Source organism: Bidens hawaiensis, unplaced genomic scaffold (assembly GCF_021521415.1).
Source record: "Bidens hawaiensis isolate Kalapana, Puna unplaced genomic scaffold, B.hawaiensis_p1.1 tig00061197_1, whole genome shotgun sequence".
Taxonomy (NCBI): Eukaryota; Viridiplantae; Streptophyta; class Magnoliopsida; order Asterales; family Asteraceae; genus Bidens; species Bidens hawaiensis.
In genome coordinates, this window is record NW_027506482.1 from 26,578 (window position 1) to 47,500 (window position 20,923).

Genomic DNA, 20,923 nt, shown 5'->3' on the forward strand with positions numbered 1-20,923 from the left:
ATGATACAACCCTTAATTATTAACAATATATTTAGTGTTTTCAAGAACTTAAACCCTTGTTTTTATTACCTTCTTTCTTTCTTTTTTTTTCCCTCTTTAGTAACACCTAACATTATTCGCATAACTTCATTTCTTCTTGCATACAAGCAGATTAAACATGCTGGAACTTACTTTTAGCATTTATTTAACATTTTTAGCAAAGGTTCATATAAGTTTATGCACATATCTTTAGTATTCTTGTCACACTCCGACTAGCACAATGCGGAAGCGTAAAACGGGAATGTAACAGACACCTCTGGTATCAACACATTGTTTATAAAGAAACATTACAAACTAATTTACAATATATTACATTTCTTTGTTCTATCATTGTTTTACAGTCAAAGTGATACAAACAAAACTAGTTCGTTAACTATACATTCTTACTAATAACGCCCTTGCTTCTATTCACATAGCATCAACCACACACTTCAGGCAAGTAACAGATCACCCAATCATTCCGATTTAGGTATATCTGAAAAGCAGTTTAAAACGGGTCAACTACTAGAGTTGGTGAGTTTTACGAGTTTCAAGAAAAACAGTAATGAGTATTCACAAGTCAACACTTGTAATCATGAAATAAGCACGTATGTAAGTGATGTATGTGATGTAATTATGCTAAGCTACAGTGAAGCCTGGACTGTTCGTGTTGCGTGCCTCCATTTCCCACGCTCAATCAACCACTGTGGCCCCTTTCCGCCCACAACATGCTCCGGTAGCTATGTCTAACACTACATAGCTGGTTCGTAAAAATATGGACATGTGCAAACGGGATAATGTCTCAGCAACTATGCTGGCCCCGCCTGGGTTTGTCAAACCAATAGTACTATTCACAAGCCACTGGCTCGAAGTTAATCACTGTGTTAATGAGGACTTTCATGTGTTAGCACTTAGATAATTCACATCGTCACATGTTTCAGATAAGTATATAGATATAAGCAAACATGCTTTTCATCTCAAAAGTTCGTAAAACAGTTTAGAAGTGGGGTCATGAAACTCACGGTTTAGTAGATATTCAGTACTGTATCAGCTCGTGGTTTGTTCGGTTCACTATCAGTAGTTCCTATAATCAATATTATAATAATATTAATATTTTAATATTATCATAATCTCAATACTAAACTGGGCTGTATAACTAATCTGGGTGTAGCTGGAACGCCCAGAAAGTGGCAATAGGCTTAGGTTGTGATGTTGTTCAATTTCTAATACTTAAAACCGAACTTGGCTCAGATTCCCGTTTTTCCCAGCTGGGCCAATGTAACGCCCGTTAATTTCAGATAAGTGATTTAAAGCATGTAAAGTATGTACATCTCTCGGGATTTATCCGACTTTCCTCGGAGGCTTTACGTCATCCCGGTACGTTAAAATTATGTAACTTTCCACCCAAGTTGCTACACAATTTATACTTGAGGGGCTAGAATGAAACTTCTTATTTTATATCATAAAAGAATGAAAAACCCTAACTCATAACCCTAGGTGCAGCCGATCGCAGCTAAGAACCTCCCCTGCTCGTTTTTCTTCTGCCCCGCCATGTTTCCGCCGTGAAAACTTCAATTCAAGGTCGGTTTTATGATTCCCCATGTCTTTTACACCTTAATTGATCATATTAACGCGCTTATTGGTCGTTAAGATTGAGTTTTGATGATAACAGCTTGCTGGCAGATTCGTACACGTTTATTGTAGGGTCTGTAACGCGATATTAACCACTTTTTATGATTGATTCTTGATTCCATGAGGTTCTACTTTTAGTCTAGTTTCCAGAAAGGTATAATACGTAATTTTTGGACGAGATTTGAATACTTTTTATGATTTTATAAAATCGAGTGTCAAACCTGATGCGGGATGACGGATTCTGGTCCGTCTTCCCGACATCATACCCTTTTTTCGACAAGTCTAAATTGGTTGGTTCTACTTCTGAAAGTTAATATTTTGAGTTAGGAACCAAACCCAATTGGAATCGTTTAATTTGGCTGGGTAATAAATTTTATAAAAATAAAACCATTTTGTTGCGCAGCTGAAATAGCTGCACGTACCTTGCTGTATTGGAGGAATTTTTATAATCTTTGTGTCCAATAGAAAAATATAATAAAAATATTTTTATAAACCTAAGACATTTATTAAAGTCTGGTAAAAATTTAATAATTTATTTCAAAGGTTATCCTATGTAATTAAATGCATCTTCGCATGCTAAAATCTACACGTTTTACTCGTTATTGATCGATAAGTTCGTTTTAGGCTTAACCGGTGGATGTTCAATTGTGTTCTTGTCGGGGCTGTTTGAAGTGAGTTTTTGCACCACAATCTTCCTAGGTATGTCCCGTATATCATACTCAAAGATCATGTTCTTAGGTGTTCGTTAAGTTGATCAACTAGTTGTAGTTTGATTGTTATGTTCGGTTGTCTAGAATTGTTGAGTTTGATGCGTTAATCGGTTGGATGACCAACCAAATCAGTTTGCATGGCCCTAGGGGAGTCTAAGGGCTATGGGAAAATTATTTTTTTGATGCTCGGGGTTGTTTTGGTTAGTGCTTCGTCAATCGAGTCGGCGATGCGCGAATTTTCGTTTAAATGTTAAAGTAAGTGTTGTAAAAGGAACCGTCAACCCTATCAACTCGGGTAACATATTTATGATGAATGAAAAGGTTTAAGATGGAATTTGGTCCATTCGGGGTTGATTCGGTTAACAAATGGTTTTTAAGGATTATTTCACGCGCATTCGACCCGATTTGACTATCTTTGGGCCTTGGGCCAAGTATTGGGCCTTGGGCCAAGTGGTTGGGCATTGGGCCAAGTATTGGGCCTTGGGCCAAGTTGTTGGGCCTTGGGCCAAAGTATTGGGCCTTGGGCCAAAGTTGTTGGGCCTTGGGCCAAGTATTAGGCCTTGGGCCAAGTTGTTGGGCTTTGGGCCAAAGTGTTGGGCCTTGGGCCAAGTGTTGGGCATTGGGCCAAGTTGTTGGGCCTTGGGCCAAGTGTTGGGCCTTGGGCCAAAGTGTTGGGCTGGTACCACCCATTAGGCTAGAGTGTTCCTATAGTCTAGTTTAGTAACGCGTTATGTATAATTTACAGGCCCTTGCTTGTGATTTTGCCCTTAGGAACTTCCTAGCTCGTTGCAAGTATTCGATCGATCTCAGGTGAGTTCTTGATGCCCTGTTTTAATCTTTTTAAGTTTTGGGCTAGCATGCACACCTAAGTGCTTTTCTTACTTGATGAAATGTTATGAATGGTTTTACATAGGCTTGCTAGTATCGGTAGGCCTTGGAATGTTATGGAATGTGTATGTCTATATATATATATATATTTATATATATTTAGAATGGCCATTATTTGGCGAATGTTGTAGTCGTCTCGACTACTGAATGTTGCGTATGCCTACCTTGTGTTTGCACGCGCCGAATGTTACGTGTTTGGGTTGTACGTTTGCTCGACCCTGAATGTTTGTAGTCGTCTCGACTACTGAATGTTGCGTATGCCTACCTTGTGTTTGCACGCGCCGAATGTTACGTGTTTGGGTTGTACGTTTGCTCGACCCTGAATGTTTGTAGTCGTCTTGACTACTGAATGTTGCGTATGCCTACTTTGTGTTTGCATGCGCTGAATGTTACGTTTTTGGGTTGTACGTTTTCTCGGCCCTGAATGTTATTATTGAATGTTATATATACGTATAATGATATATATAGGAATGCACGTATAGATGTGCTCATACGTAAGGATGATTATTTATTTGATGTGGTGACCTAACCGATGTATCTCCGTTTACCGTTTTAAAACCGTTGGAATGATTATTAAAACTGTTGCTACTTATTTAAAACTTGAACTCACTCAGCTTAAGCTGACTTTGTGTATGTTAGTGTGAGTTTCAGGTTAGGAAGAGAATGCTTTATCGTTTGAACGTGCACAGAGCTACTTGGAAGGTGAAGGGCATACTGGAATGAAGAATTACTTATAAACCTTTTATTACAAAAGACTTTTAAAAGTTATAATTAATTTTGATTTTGGGAACTTATTCATCTATTTACGTTTTCCGCCAAATTATACTCTGTAATGCTATTTTAATGTAAAGAATTGTTTTTAAGTTTATTTAATTTCTCAAGTGTTTTGTATGATTACCAACTGTGGGGTTTCCCGGGGTTCGGGGCCTTACAGCCAAGTTGTTCGTTTACGTGTTCAGAAAACAATTATGGGAAAATAAGCTTGGGTAAATGTATTGGTTAACAAAATGATTAAGTTATAAAGAAGGATCACCTATTAGGGTCCCGGATTAGCCACGGGGCCCGTTTCCGTTTATTTAGTTTGATTTAAGAAGAAACGCGCACAATCCATCCGGATTGTCCAGGTTTCTCATATAAAAGTTTGTTTTTACTTAATTAGTCCAAAAATATGATTTTTGATCACTCTTGGTGTTTTGATATCCCCGCAGGTTCGTTGGTCGCGAACTTGCCGGTTTTTATAAAAACTGAATTTGTTTAATATTCAAATTAGTATAATTAATTAACCGTTAATCATTAAATTATGAAAATTTAGCCACTTATCAATTAAAATATGTAAATTTTTATAAAAATATTTCTGGAATTATTTACTGATTTATTAATTTATAAAAATTCATTTTATCAGCTATATTTCGCCTGAAAATCGTCCGTTTACACCAAACAATTTCCAAAAATTTCACAAAAATTCTAGAATGCTCAAATAATGTCCCAAATCAACCTGTATCATTTCTAGAATGTAAAATGCTCGTGCGATATTCTTTTCGGCCCAAATTCGGCTATAAAAATTCACACAAACACAAATAAACAAAACACCTTTAAACTTCTCCAAATGATCCCAAAATTCATATGTGATCAAAATACATCAAACCTGAGTTTTCAGAAAATTTTCATAATTTTTGAAGTATTTTAGCTATTTTTCCCAAATAAACGTCCCAATTCGGTAATAAATTCGCCAAATATTCTCGGATGGTCGAAAAATTACCAAATTTGAACAGGGACTCAATGACATGGTCCCTGATGTTCCTGAAAAATTTCAAGGCCTAAAAATATGAACATCACAACCTTAACCTAAGTATCCCGTAAGCGAGTGTTTCGGCATTACCTTAGCGGGTTTGGCTCGTTTCCGACTTTTTAATCAAGTTTTCAGGTTCTTGTTCTTCTAAGCAAGCTAGGTATAAGTCCTATATCAAAAACCAAGAAATTTTTCATCAACATAACAGCCCTTAACTTAGGGTTTCGGCTAGTGCACAAAAACGAACTTTTGAACCGTAAAAACGCCGTTTCAACCCTTTAATCCGTGTTTATGGCAAAAAAAAAAACTATCAAAACAGGTTCCTTACCATGTGTATGATCAAAACATGTTTATGGACCAATTTTAGGATTTTTACACGGTTAGGAATGATTTTTAGTAACCAAGACATGTTTTTATGGTGTTAAACAAGTTTAAACAAGTATAAAAGCTACTTATTTGAGCTCCTTACCTTAGGGATTGAAGGTTTTCTGGAAACTCAGGTTTAGAGCTGCTTGGACCTCAATTTTTATCAACTAAAATGAATAAACAAGCTTCCAAAATAAGTTTTATAAAAGAATGGGGGTGGGGGGTGGGCTGCGGCCGGGATTCCTTATGGGCCCCCTTTGGGCTGTTTTGGCCCAATATTCTGATTTATCAAGCCCAAATATGAAAAGCCCGGTCCAAATTTAGTTCGGGTTCGGTTTTTGGTGCGAAAAACTTATCGGGTGCGTTAAACAGCGCGAAAACAAGTGTTTTTTTGGCTAGTTTTGTGTAAAATTATAAAAACATAGTATATGTTTGTAAAAATCAAAAATATTTTCACGGATCGCTTAAAACATTTCAAATAAGTGTTTGGTAAGTCTTTTTCGGCTTAACGGATGATACAATGCTTGGTTTGTAACTATCTTTCGCGTTTAAATCTATAGCGGGTAGTTAAACGAGCATATTTTCGTTTAACTTGTTTGCTATCAAAATAAGACCATATTTCTAATATTTTAGCTTGTATAGATCGTATATCACTTATAGATGCCCCCCCCCCCCCCCGAGATATCTGGGTTATAACCCGACCCGTTCGGTTAATCGTTCGTTTGTTACGCAAAAGGCGTTTATTTGCTTAATCGGTAAATACGTACTGAGGTGTACCTTGTTTTGGCTCAAATGTCACAATTCCTTAAATATATTAGGATGTAGATTAGTTCATGGGTGATTCTTCTAGCATAAACCCAATTTACATAAATAGAAAGAGAGGCTTAAGAAGGTTTAGCTCACTTAGCTATATGGATTTATGTTCAGGGAATATATAAGACGACAAGCAGCTTGAGCTAGCTAGTTCCACTTCTTGATGCTCGGTCCGTAAGCTCTACACTCCAAATCCTTGTTTTTTTATCGAAAAGTAGTACCGGGTTCGATGGGACCCAGTTACGGGAAGAAATCGTGGAGTGTTTCAGAACGGGTCCGGTCTAATAGCGAACCCTAGAGGTGGCTGGGGTGAATTTCGGAACCATAACTGAGTGAGGATGAAGGTGGTAGGAGGGTTGGCGGGTTGCGGTGAGGGCGACGAAAGGTGACGTACCGGTGGTGAGGGTGTCAAGATGGAGATGGTGCCACGATGGTGATGGTGTATTGGTGCTGGTTTGGTGGTGATAGGTGGTGCTTGGCATTGGAGGGTGTTGGGGTGGTTTAAACCGAGAGGGGTGAGTAGGGATAGTAGGGTGGTGACCGGTGGTAGGTTGTGGCGTCGGTGTTCAAGAGAAGAGAGCTTAGAGAGTGATATATGTGTGTGTATGTTTGTTTACAAAGTGTTTTTTTTTCAAATGTTTAAGATCTCTTATATACACAAGCATTGTATCTTATGGTTTAAGTATTATAATAATCCATGTTGCTCAAATATCTATTCGTAAGGAGAGGTTGAGTGTTTGAACATAAGAGGCCATGAGAGGGAGGGGAAAGGTATGGATACAGGTGTGGTGATGATGGTGATACAGGAAGATTAGATTAGGTGATGGTTGAATAAAAGATTGAAATAATGATATGCATGGCCATGATATAAAAAAATAATGATTGTACTTTCTTTGGTTGCTTCATTCAACCATGCAAAATGATGATATGAAGGGTGGTTCGTTTGTATGATTTATTTTATTCATTTGACTTTGTGCACCATATGTTTCATTAGAATTAGTATTATGTTTGTCTGTAGATATTTGAAGTCTTGCAATTTATTTCGTATAGTAGAAAAACCGATTAACCAAAAGGGTTGGGGTTTCAATCTTTTATGTATTGGTTCAGTAAACACTAAATAAAATAGAAGGGAGATGTGATGAATGACAAATGGAAAGATGGTGGTGTTTATTTTCTACCATCTTTCATATTGTTTATATTTCAATATTTGTTATTATTATCTAGTTAATATTTAAATGAGTTAAACTAATGCTATCCAACCAAACAAAAGATTAGTGACTGTTAGTGTCGGTTCATTGTTCGGTTCGTATTTGTACATATAGTCGATCACAAATATTATTTTAAATCTCGCAATCGAATATATATAATTATTTTTCCACATTATTTTCTCATTCAATACTATCTTGGTGTTAAGTATTGTTACCACCAACGTTCAAGTTAACTGGATCGTTTCGAGCATTTGAGTAATTTCAAAAATCACTTAACTATGAGGGTTTCTTGTCAATCATATGGTGATTAAATGACAAAACTTTAATCTAGAGAGAATTATCGTGAAGAAATTAGAATTAATGTTTGTATAGATAACGGCTGTATTAGCAGGGTGTCACAGTCACATAAAAAAAGATCGCATACATACACTTCAAAAGAATGGTCTTTTGAAATCAAATGAAGATGTTCATTTGATAAGTGTGAATCTCATTTACAAGGAAAGATGACCGAGGAACCCTTTAGTGGAATAAACGAAATGGCAAAAGACTTATTAGGTATCATATATTCGGATGTATGTGGTCCTTTTAAGGCAATGACAAGGAATGGTGAAAGATACTTCATTACCTTTATTGACGATTATAGTCATTATGGGTATATGTATTTGTAAAAACACAAAGATGAAGCTTTTGAAATGTTCAAAGTTTTCCAAAATGAAGTACAATATCAACTCAATAAAACCAACAAAGTACTTCGTTCAGATAGAGGAGGTGAATACCTAAGTGATGCTTTTCAAGATCATCTCAGGAGTTGTGGGATCATCTCACAACTCACTCCACCCGGAACACCACAACATAATGGTGTGTCTGAAAGGAAGAATCGAACTCTTTAGATATGATTCGATCTATGATGGCTAGAAGCACATTGCCTTTATCATTTTGGGGTTTGTCTTTGCTCTCCACGGCCCGTATTCTAAATATGGCCCCAACCAAAAAAGTGGACAAGACACCTTTTGAAATATGGAATGGAAGGGCTCCATCGTTATCATATTTAAAGGTATGGGGTTGTGAGGCTTATGTCAAGAACAACACCCAAAACAAAATCGAAAGTCGATCCACTAAGTGTATCTTTGTAGGATATCCCAAAGACTCTATGGGATATTATTTCTACAACCCAACCGAGCAAAAGGTGTTCATTGCTCAAAAGGCCGAGTTCTTGGAAACTAAGTTCGTTATGGAAGGAAGTAGTAGAACGGTGGAACTCGAGGAGGATCGAGAACCACAAGCCGAGACACGTTTGGTTGAAACTAGCAATCAACAAGAGGTTGTTGAGAATGATCAAATGGTTGATCAAGACACACAAAACGTTCGCAAATCTGGTAGAATTAGTCATCCACCCGAAAGATATGGATTTTTCATGGATGGATACTATGTGATAGATTCGGATGAACCTACCACATACCGTGATGCAATGTCACAATCCGATTGTGACAAATGGCTTGAAGCTATGAATGTTGAGATGCAATCCATGCATGACAACCATGTATGGGATTTGTTTGTACCACCTCTTAACTCCAAACCGGTTGGAAGTAAGTGGGTTTCAAGAAGAAAACCGATATGTATGAAAACTTGGATATTTATAAAGCAAGACTTGTAGCAAAATGTTTTACTCAAACTCAAGGGGTTGATTATGATGAGACCTTCTATCTCGTAGCAATGCTAAAGTCGATTAGGATATTATTTGCCATAGCTGCATATTATGACTATGAGATTTGACAAATGGATCTCAAAACTGCTTTTCTAAATGGACAACTTGAAGAAGATGTCTATATGATTCAGCCCGAAGCTTTTATTGATCCACAACATCCTAATAAAGTATGCAAGTTAAAGAAATCAATCTAAGGACTGAAACAAGCATCTAGAAGTTGGAATCACCGTTTTTATGAAGAAGTTAAGAAATTTGGATTTATCAGAACGCCGATGAAGCTTGTGTATATAAAAAGGCTAGTGGGAGCATCATCACTTTCTTAGTATTAAATGTTGATGACATACTACTATTTGGAAATGACATTCCAACCATGGAAGGTGTAAAGCCTGGCTTGGGAGTTGTTTTTCCATCAAAGATCTTGGTGAAGCCGCCTATATTTTGGGAATAAAGTTCTATAGGGATAGATCAAGGCGATTGATAGGTTTAAACCAAAGTATATACATTGACAAAATCTTGAAGAGGTTACAGATGGAGAACTCTAAGAGAGGGTTGGTACCCATTCAAAGTGGAACGAGATTGAGTGCATCTCAATGTCCAAGTTCAAAAGAATAGAGCAACAAAAATTGAAAGGAATCCCATACGCATCGGCTAAAGGATCCATCATGTATGCAATGATATGTACTAGACCGGATGTGTCATGAGCTTTTAGCATGATTAGTAGATACCAACAAAATTCGGGAAGTAGCCATTGAATGGCGGTTAAGAGTATATTGAAATACCTTAGAAGGACTAAGGACATGTTTCAAATATACGGTTCTGGTGAGGAGGAACTCGTTGTAAAGGGTTACACGGATGCGAGTTTCCAAACCGATCAAGATGATTCTCAATCACAATCGGGATATGTTTCCGTTATGAATGGTGGGGCAGTCTCTTGGAAGAGCTCAAAAAAAGATGTCGTAGCATTATCCACCATAGAATCGGAACATCGCCGCCTCATTGGCAGCGCAAGAAGCTGCGTGGATAAGAAAGTTCATTGCCGACCTAGGGTGGTCCGTACCAGTCAGGACCCTTTAGAGATCTTTTGTGACAACGAGGGTGCGATTTCCCAAATCAAGGAACCTCGTGCACATCAAAAGACGAGGCATATTTAGCGCAGATTCAACTACATAAGGGATGAAGTTGAGAAAGGAAAGATATGTATTCGCAAAGTTCACAACGATCACGGATCCACTCACGAAGCTCCTTGAAAGACCAAAGCATGAAGGTCACACTTGTGCCTTAGGACTTCGATATTCTAGTGATTGGATTTGATCTATTTTGTATTTAGATATCAGAACAATTGTTATTTCACTCATTCTTATGATTATGGTTTATGATTATAACATTTTGAGTTATGTTCCATTTTTGCATGTTTAAAATCCATGAATAAGTTAATTATTCTAAATGTCCGTAGTTGCTCATATTTGTGGGAACAAGTATGAAGGTAAGACTATTATGAACTTGGATTGGTGGATATTCATAAGGTATGAATATAGAGCAAGGGTTGTTGCCAAGGTTCATAGATATTTATGGGATATAAATATTGGATTGACCCGCTCTCCAATTTTACAACATGGAATCCTTGTGATTGATCATAAGTAAATTTGAGTAAAGGCAAATATCATACTATCCTCCGACCTGAGATACATACTGGGTCTTGATATTCACCGAATATTGTACTTTGACTTAGTTCTTCGTTGTTCTGAAACATGACCAATGTTGTAAAACTCCTGAGTAGGCGGCCGAGTACTCCCCAATTACTCCCCGCCTAGATCGAGTACTCCGTATGTATTTTCCGAGTAATCCTCGACTATTCCCGAGTAATCGTGACTCCCTAGTCGACCGCCTAGGACCACCTAACGACTTTTACAACCTTGAACATGATAGTACATAAGTCTAAGACCCGGTATAGTACTAGGTGATTGTGAGAGACGTATGTAGTCAAGAGGGGATTTGTCCCTCTTATTCGTTGAGAGTAAGATGTCTAAGGCCTGCAAAGTTAAATTAACAGAGAATGATCACTCTGTGTCTCTGGATTTGACATGACATCTGTGGCAAAAGGATAAATGATAGATGTACCTAAATCATTTCAAGTAAGGGACTTGAAGGGGATGATGTTATTAAATGGCACTTCATCATGCGTATTAGGGGTAGTAAACCGTAGTTAGGCGGTATTTGCTACTTACATCAATCTTCTATGTATCTTGTACAAGTGGGAGATTGTTGGACTCGGTATGCCCAAGACACATATTTGAATTGATGTGGCTAGTATGTCATGATCTAAGTCGGGTCATACCCAATAACAAGCTAGACAAACGCCAATAATATTTATTTATATATGATATAATCATGACAAATAAATATTAACAGTTGAGTTATTTGGACAGGGTTTCTAAGTACAATGTACTTGTGTAATAAATAAATCATACGAATGATTTATATTTTATGAGAGAACATTACATAGTGTTATTTAAGTTGTTTAAATAACAATATGTAAACCTAATTAACCTTGCATGTTTCTTAAGTTGTGTAACTTTTAAATATTGAAAGTTAACATAACTATTTATAACAAGTTTTATGTTATAAAATAATTTTTTGAATTTGGACAAGGTGGAGAGAGGGTGCCCCCCCCCCCCCCCGCTTTCTCTTTCTCCTTCCTATTATTTTATTATTATAAACTTGTTAGTGGAGACATGCAAATGATTTTATTGGTTCCATGGGTGGTGCCATATTTGAAAGACTATTTGTTTCTTTCTTTCATTTTTTTTCTCTCAACGTAACACAATTATACAACACAAGAACACTAGAGGAAAAATCCTCTACACATTCTCCCTCTCTTTTCTCTCTTGGACAGCCAAGAACAAGAACAAGGAAGAGTTGACAAGTGTTACCAAATCCTAGCTACAAGTGGTGTTTGTTGGAAAGCTTGGGGTATGCTAGCTTGAGGAGCTTCATATTCAAGTTCTTGCCTTCTTCATCATCATCTCCTTCCTCTTCCTTGGATTTGAAAGGTAGCTTTAACATGCATGGATTACAGTGACATGCATGTGTTTGATAGTATGTATTTCGTATATGGATCCGGGCTTGGGTTTTGCATGTGTAAAACAAGTTTTATACATATGAAACTAACAAGATTTAAAACTAATTTTCGTTGTGTTTTTCATAAAATTGGGATTTTATGACTTTGATAATCTTGTTAAAACCCAACATAGTCTTTGAGTTTTTATTTGAAATTTTCTATATCTATATATGTAAGTAAAATATATGCATGTTGGATTCGGCCCAATCTTTTTAGTAAAGGATTGGGTCGAATTTCATTGAAATTCAATTAAGAGAACTAACGTTATATCTTCTTATCTATATCCAAAGTATCCATTTCTTGAAATTTAATTAATAGTATCCACTGCTACGAATTCAAATTTGATCTCCTTCCATACTTCACAAGCAGCAGCTAGTTCAGGAGTCCATTTGGTAGTTTCATGGATAATTTCATTACCGTCAACAGCAAGATCGCGCCCTTTATTACGAGCTTGTACACATACTTCTAGAGCTACTCAATTAACTACAGTACCAGGTGTATTTCCCCAAGGGTGCTCTAAAGTTCATCCACCGAATTCTAGTATGGAATCATCCCAAATATCTCGATCAAAGCAGGCATATGCCAAACGTGAATACCTCCCAAAGCTACAAGCAGAACACCTGGTAGAGAGACCCAATCATGGGTGAAATAAATACCAAGACTTCTATCTTTTTCAAAAAAATCATCACGTAGTAAATCAACAAACCCCAAAGTGATGTCTCTTTGCCCTTCAAGTTTACCTATTACGTTACCGGAATGAATGTGATCTCCACCAGACATACATAACAGTTTAGCTAGTACACAGAAGTGCATATCGTGATTCTTCTGCTTATCAATAACTGCATGCAATGCACGGTGGATGTGAAGAAGTAGGCCATTATCTTAGCAATAATGAGCCAAGCTAGTATTTTAGTGAATCCCCCTGTTAGATAGTCATGCATTACGATAGGAATTCCCAATTCTCTAGCAAATATAGCCATTTTCATCATTTCTTCACATGTACCCGCAGTAGCATTTAAGTAATACCCTTTGATTTCACCTAGTTCAGCTTGTGATTTATAAATAGCTTCGACAGAAAATAAGAAACGGTCTCTCCAACACAAAAATGGTTGGGAGTTCACGTCCTCATCGTCTTTAGTAAAATCAAGGCCACCAGGAAGACATTCATAACAAGCTCTACTGTATTTTTTAGCGGATAACCCAAATTTGTTTAATAGTACATCCCAACAGGGGACGACCATACTTGTTCAATTTATGTATCTCAACTTGGATACCATGAGGCGGTCCATCGAAAGTTGAGAAAGTCTGTAGAGCTTGATCAGGATCTAGATCTATGATGACATCGTGTTGTTCATGATGAATAAATGATTAGAACGAGTGATTACGCAAGTGTGTGTTTGTGTGTTGAGAGCAATTGGACAGAGTAACAGTGCAAATATGAGTAAAAACCACTTGTTATTATGTTAAAGATAAATACAGAGTATATATAGGGATGACCCACTCGATAAGTTAACATTTAACAAATGGTGTCATTCGTTACATTAACATTAGACGAATGAGTAAACTCATTCGTTATATATTACAATACGAAAGGCCCCACATTCGTATGTTCCATTTGCTAAGCAGGCTTATTGAATGGAGCTTACAATAGGACGAATGTGACACGTTCGTTACGGAGTTACGAAGGTGTCTCACAATGGAGCGAATGGGCTAATTACCAAAATGCCCTTACATTAATAAAACTAATATAATAATACTATAAAGACCGAGACGCCAGTTTGTCGTATCAACAAACTCCCAGTCGCCTTGAGCTTTTTATACTTTAACGCTGGAACATCTTTGTCTTCCAATCATTGCAACTATGGATCTTGAATGCATAACATAGACGAATAACACGCTGAAACTGCATCGCTAGATCGTAGTCGCTCACGTTAGGAAATCAAATCTGATTATGGAATAGTGCGTCATTATCAGACTCTGATGGGTTAACAAGTTTTCATAAACGACATTCATTAAAAATTTAAATTCTATGAGTATGGAATGTAGGGGAAAATCATGAGTCCATAAAATCATAAATAGCTTTTCTTAACCAAATCATAAGTAAATAAAATATTAAACATCTTTTCGCGTAGCACGGGACTCCTCACCCCGGGTCTTCCCTGAGTAATATATTTGACCCAGCCGCGGTTTAACAAAACCATTAAAATCGTGTAACACGAGCCTCCTCACCCCGGGTCATCCCCAAGTAATATATTTGACTTGGTTACAGTTTAAATAAAACAATTCACGTAACACGAGCCTCCACACCCCGGGTCATCCCCAAGTAATATATTTGATTCGGTCGCGGTTTAACAAAACCATTAAAATCATGTAACACGAGCCTCCTCACCCTGGGTGTTCCCCGAGTAATATATTTGACCCGGTCACAGTTTACCAACACATACACATTCACATACACACATACAAACATCTAATTCGAACATCCAAACAACAATATCATCACATACGATCCATAAATAATGGATACTCTAGGCATTCAATACTAAGCCTAATATTAATATAATTCACCAAATAATACATTCATCGTCGAACACATATACACGGGCCTCTTCACCAAGGGATTTTAAAACCCGAGTAAATTGACCCGCCAAAATGATGATCACATCACACGGGCCTCTCCACCACGGGTACAACCCGAGTAATATATTTGACCCAGCCATGAATCACCATGCACACACACATCAATAAGCCTACTCACTTCATTCTTAGTCACGAGGAACTAAATATCATCACACAACCGTAGGCTATAAGGTAACACATACCCATATATACATACATATATATACATACATACATACATACATACATACATATATATATATATATATGTATATATCATCCCATACAGGAACTAAGTAAATAGGTCTACTCATATTCAATTACTACCAAGTCTAATAACATCCTCGAGTCTAGACCATTAATAATGTACGTAACCTTAAAGGATACAAGACCATAAACGAGTCTAAAATATCCTAAAGCATATAAAATAATTCAAATATAACTTTCAAAATGCACCATCACGAGTGAGACCATGTAGTACCATTCAAATAGTTGTAACAGGTAAAATCGTATAAAATTGGATTTCGGTGTGTATGCTAGCCCAAAACGTAAAAAGAGTAAAAAGGGCATTATGAACTCACCTGGAATCGATCGAACACCTGCAACGAGCAAGAAAATCCCTAAGTGTACACTCACAAGTAAGGGCTTGTAAATAGTACACAACGCGTTACTAAACTAGACCGTAAGAACACTCTTGCCTAATGGGCCAGTCAAGCCCAACACTTTGGCTCAAGGCCCCACACGTTGGCCCAAGGCCCAACAACTTGGCCCAAGACCCAACCCATACCCAATTATTTTACCTCAGCCCCTAAAACCTTTCAACTAACCAAATCCACCGGTTAAGCCTAAAACGAACTTATCGATTAATAAAGAGTAAAATGTGTAGATTTTAGCATGCGAAGATGCATTTAATTACATAGGATAACCTTTGAAATAAATTACTAAATTTTTACCAGACTTTAATAAATGTCTTAGGTTTATAAAAATATTTTTATTATATTTTTCTATTAGACACAAAAATGGTAAAAATTTCTCCAACATAGCAAGGTACGTGCAGCTATTTCAGTGCGCAACAAAATGGTTTTATTTTTATTAAATTCATTACCAAACCAAATTAAATGATTCCAATTGGGTTTGGTTCCTAACTGAAAATACTAACTTCCAGAAGTGGAAGCAACCAATTTGGACCTGTCGAAAAAAGGTTATGACGTCGGAAAGACATACCAAAATCCATCATCCCGCATCATCTTTGACACTCGATTTTATAAATTCATAAAAACCATTCAAATCTCGTCCAAAAATTACGTATTATACCTTTCGGGAAACTAGACTCAAAGTAGAACATCATGGAATCAATAATCGATCAAAAACAATCGCTTATCATCGCGTTACAGACCTACAATAAACGTATACGAATCTGTCAGCAAACTGTTATCATCAAAACTCAACCTTAACGACCAATAAGCGCGTTAATATGATCAATTAAGGTGTAAAAGACATGGGGAATCATAAAACCGACCTTGAATTGAAGTTTTCATGGCTGAAACTTGGCTGGGCAGAAGAAAAACGAGCATGGGGTGGGGTGGGGGTCTTGAGGTCGATCGGCTGCTGGGAATAGAGTTAGGTTTAGGGTTTTTCTTTTTTAATATTATGATATAAAATAAACTACACTCTAGTCCCTACAGTATGAAGTGTGTAGCAACTTGGGTGGAAAGTCAATTAATTCAACTTACGGGTATGACAAGGAGGTCCCCGAAGTAAGCCGTTACAAACCCGATAAATATACAAACTCTACAACGTGCATGCCGATAAACGAAAATGTCGGGTGCTACATACTAATATAATACTTTAAGTCGTAAGAGGGGATGATTTGGGAAAAAGGATGGAAAAACGGACTTTTAAAACGTATTAGAAGGCTCTAAATTAGAAAGATGAAACCCCGGCTTTTTGACCAACATTTATAAACGATCGAGCCGATTAACGAAATTTACGGGCGTTACATTATTGGTATTGTTTTTCACCTAAATCTTCCAACAAATTTTTAAGAACTTTCGGTGATTTACTTTAATTTGTTCAATTAGGCACAAATTGTTGGACTCGGTCTGCCGAAGACACATATTATAATTGATGTGGCTAGTAGTTATAATCCAAATCAGGTCATACCCAATAACAAGCTAGAAAAAACACCGATTATATTTGTTTATATATGATACGATCATAAGTAAATAAATATTGACACTTATGTTATTTGGAAAGGGTTTCTAAATACACTGTACTTGTAAAATGATAAAATCATATGGATGATTTATACTTTGACAGAGAGCATTCTATAGTGTTATTTAAGATGGTTAGGTAACAATATGTGAACAATTTTACCAAGCATGTTGCCTATATTGTATTATATTTATAACACAATGTAATAAGTTTTATAAGACAATATATATTATATATATATATATATATATATATATATATATAAATGGAAAGTCAAAATAATAATAATAAGAAGAAGAACAAGGAAGGAAGGGGCCGCTCCCCCTCTTTTTCTCTTTTCTTATTTTATTATTATTATTTCAAGTTAGTGGGTGCATGCAAGGTTACTCATTGGACTGGTGAGTGGTGCGTTTGAATGACCATTTTTTTTCTCTTCTCTTTTACACAACACAAGACACAAGTAACAAAAAAAAAATCCCTCTCTTCTTTCTCTCCTTGAATTCAGCCAAAGCCAATGGAAGGAGCAACAAGGAGGTGATTTCAAGTGTGAAAAATCCTAGCTAAACAAGTTGTTTGTTGGAAGGCTTGGGGTATACAAGCTTGAGGAACTCCTCCTTTGAAGTTCTTGCCTACCATTCATCATCTCCTTCTCCTTATATTGATTTTGAAAGGTAGACTTAACATGCATATACTTATAGTGACATGCATGCGCTTGTAAGTGTGTTTTTCGTATTTGGATCCTGGCTTGGGTTTTGCATGTGTAAAATCGGTTTTATAGATATCAAATTAACAAGATTTAAAGCTTTAATCTGTTGCGTTTTTCATAAAAATGGTGTTTTATGAGTTTGATAATCTTGTTAAAACCCAACAATGGCATAAAGAGCCGCTTATACGAATGCATGCTTCATTAGACCCAAAAATATTTCGGGTTTATGGTGGGTTTCACCATTTGGCCGAAACTTTTTGGGGTTTTTGGTTACCCCTTGGTTTTTCAAGATTATAATTTACATGCATGTGGTAATCTTGAAAAATTAAGTCATTTGGATGATTGATTGTGTTTGTTTGGACAAAACCCGAAACTTTCAATTTGGTTTTGATATGGCCAAAAGTTTTAGGGAATAAGGGGAACCACTTTAGTCTTGTGATTATTGCATATATGGATGTGTAATGGAAGTTCATAACCTAGCCATGGCCTTATGTTTGGTTGAATGTTTGTGTTTGTTCATTCAAGTGGTTGTTTGTTCATTCAATTTGGTTGTAATAATTTTATTTGGGTTTTGTAATCTATTTATTTATTTCATTTGGTTTGTAATAAGAAGTAGGTTAGATGCATTTCTTTTACTAGAAAAAATGTATTAGGATATATTTTGTAAAAGAAGATGCAAGGAAGGAAGCCCAAATAAAATGATGGAGACCACAACACGAGTGAACACATGGAGCATTTCGATGCGGAATTAAGTAGGAGTTCACCGACACAAGTTTATGTTCTTTTGGGTCCCTTAGGAAAGACTTTTTGGCACACTTGTTTCGGTCAACAAGTGTAGTCAATATTAGGTGGCTATGGTTATGAGCTTATGGTTGTGTGTTTTATGCTTGTGTGGTTGATTTACTTTTATTATTGTTATTGCAATATGGGTTATTAACAACTTAAAATCAACAACTAGCATAAAATTGGTTCCTTAGAAATCGTTAGGAAATAAAGATGGTTTTATTAAATGCTAATGATTTCATAATAAAATGGGAACTTTGAAAATGGGTTTTTAACTAAGTACCATACATTTGAATGCATGCATAAGGTACATAAAATTGTTTTCCAATCTAGAATTTAGAAAACCAAAAATCCCTTTTATAAAATAAGTCGAACACGAATCACTTGGGAACTCAATGTGCGATAAAGGTCACCTAACCACATTGGAAGAAACTCGTGAATTTGAGGTGGGTTTACCATATTTGTGGGATAAAGGTCACCTAACCACTTGTATGTGCAAACTCACATGTGTGTGTAAGTAGGACGACTTAAATTGGAAACCATGCGAATAGGGTCACCGATGCATGGCGTACAATGGTGTTGATGGGATTAAACATGCCCACTAAACATTTGATGTTTAACCAATCCCATAAAACTAAAAGTTGCAAAGGGTTGCAATCGTCAAACGTTGACTACCTTGTTAATTTAAATTGTAGGATAAAGGTCACCTAACTACCATTTAAACGTAACGTTGGGTTCTAGATTTTAATCATTAATTGTCTAGGAGACATAAAGTGTATTAACGATTAAAATTAGTTATTATTATCGAAAATATTAAAATTGAGCTTTCTCCAACTTGTAGATGGCCACAATCAACAAACCACCTAACGTTTTTATCCCACCCGTTAATAACCTATCACTAATAGCTAATCTCGATAAGGATCGTCTAAACTATAACAACTTTATGGATTGGTATCGAAACTTGAGAATAGTTCTCAAGCAAGAAAACAAATACTACGTATTAGAGGATCCTATTCCCGATGAACCTAGCGTTGACGATGCCGATAAGTATATAGATTGGGTAACACACAACGAAGATTCGGTGCAAGTTTCTTGCCTCATGCTGGGAACTATGATTCCCTAGATTCAAAAGGATTTTGAACTTCATGGGGCATACGACATGATCAACCATCTTAAGGAAATATTCCTAACACAAACTAGGGTGGAACGCTTCGAAACGGTTCTAGCGCTTCATGCATGTTGTATGGAAGAAACCCAATCGGTTTCCTCTTATGTGCTCAAAATGAAAAGCCACATTGATCGTCTCGAACGGTTAAATTGTCCCGTCTCAAAAGATTTAGCCGCAGATTTGATTCTAAACGGCCTAACCAAGAAGTTTGAGACTGTTGTTATGAATTATAACATGAATGGATGGGACAAAAGCATTGGTGAGATTCATGAAATGCTTAAAACGACTGAGACGGGAATGGGTAAAAGGGTTTTACCCGTTCTCACGATCAATGAGGGAGGAAATAGGAAGAGGCATAACCCGGAACCCAAGGCAAAGGTTGCGAAAGGTAAGCGACAAGTCAAGGGTAAGTTCAAGGGAAAAGCAAAAGCGGAACAACCCAAACCGAAAGAAAAGAAACCAAAGGTTTGTGTGGATGATCCGTTCTTTGGATATGGGGAGATAGGGAATTGGACGAGGAATTGTCCAACCTATCTAAAAGAGTTGAAAGCTAAGAGGGATGCGGGGAAAACCTCGTGTACAACTTTCATGATTCATATTGATCTTAATATTATTTCCTCGTGTATTGGATACCGGATGTGGAACTCATATTTGTAATTTGTTGCAGGGGTTCAAAGGTAGTGATGGATTCAAGAAGGGAGATATTAGTCTCTTCATGGGAAACGGAGCAAAGGTTGTTGTTGAAGCCCGAGGGGACTACATTTTGAAGCTTCCAAATGGTTTGGAGGTTATTTTAAATAATGTTTTGTATGCTCCTAGTTTGACTAGGAATATTATCTCCGTTTCTTTGTTAAGACAATATGGTATTGATTTTAAATTTGTGGATGATTGTATTTGTGTTTTCATGAATGATGTCTTTTATTTTAAAGCAATGCCGTCTAATGGCATTTATGAATTAGTTCATGATAACACATCTTAGGATAACACGTTGTACCAATCAAGCACCAAGAAACTCAAAGTGGATTTAAGTAAGACTTATCTTTAGCATTGTCGCCTTGGTCACATAAACAAAGACCGCATACATACACTTCAAAAGAATGGTCTTTTTGAATCAAGTGAAGATGATTCATTTGATAAGTGTGAGTCTTGTTTACTTGGAAAGATGACCAAGGGCCCCTTTAATGGA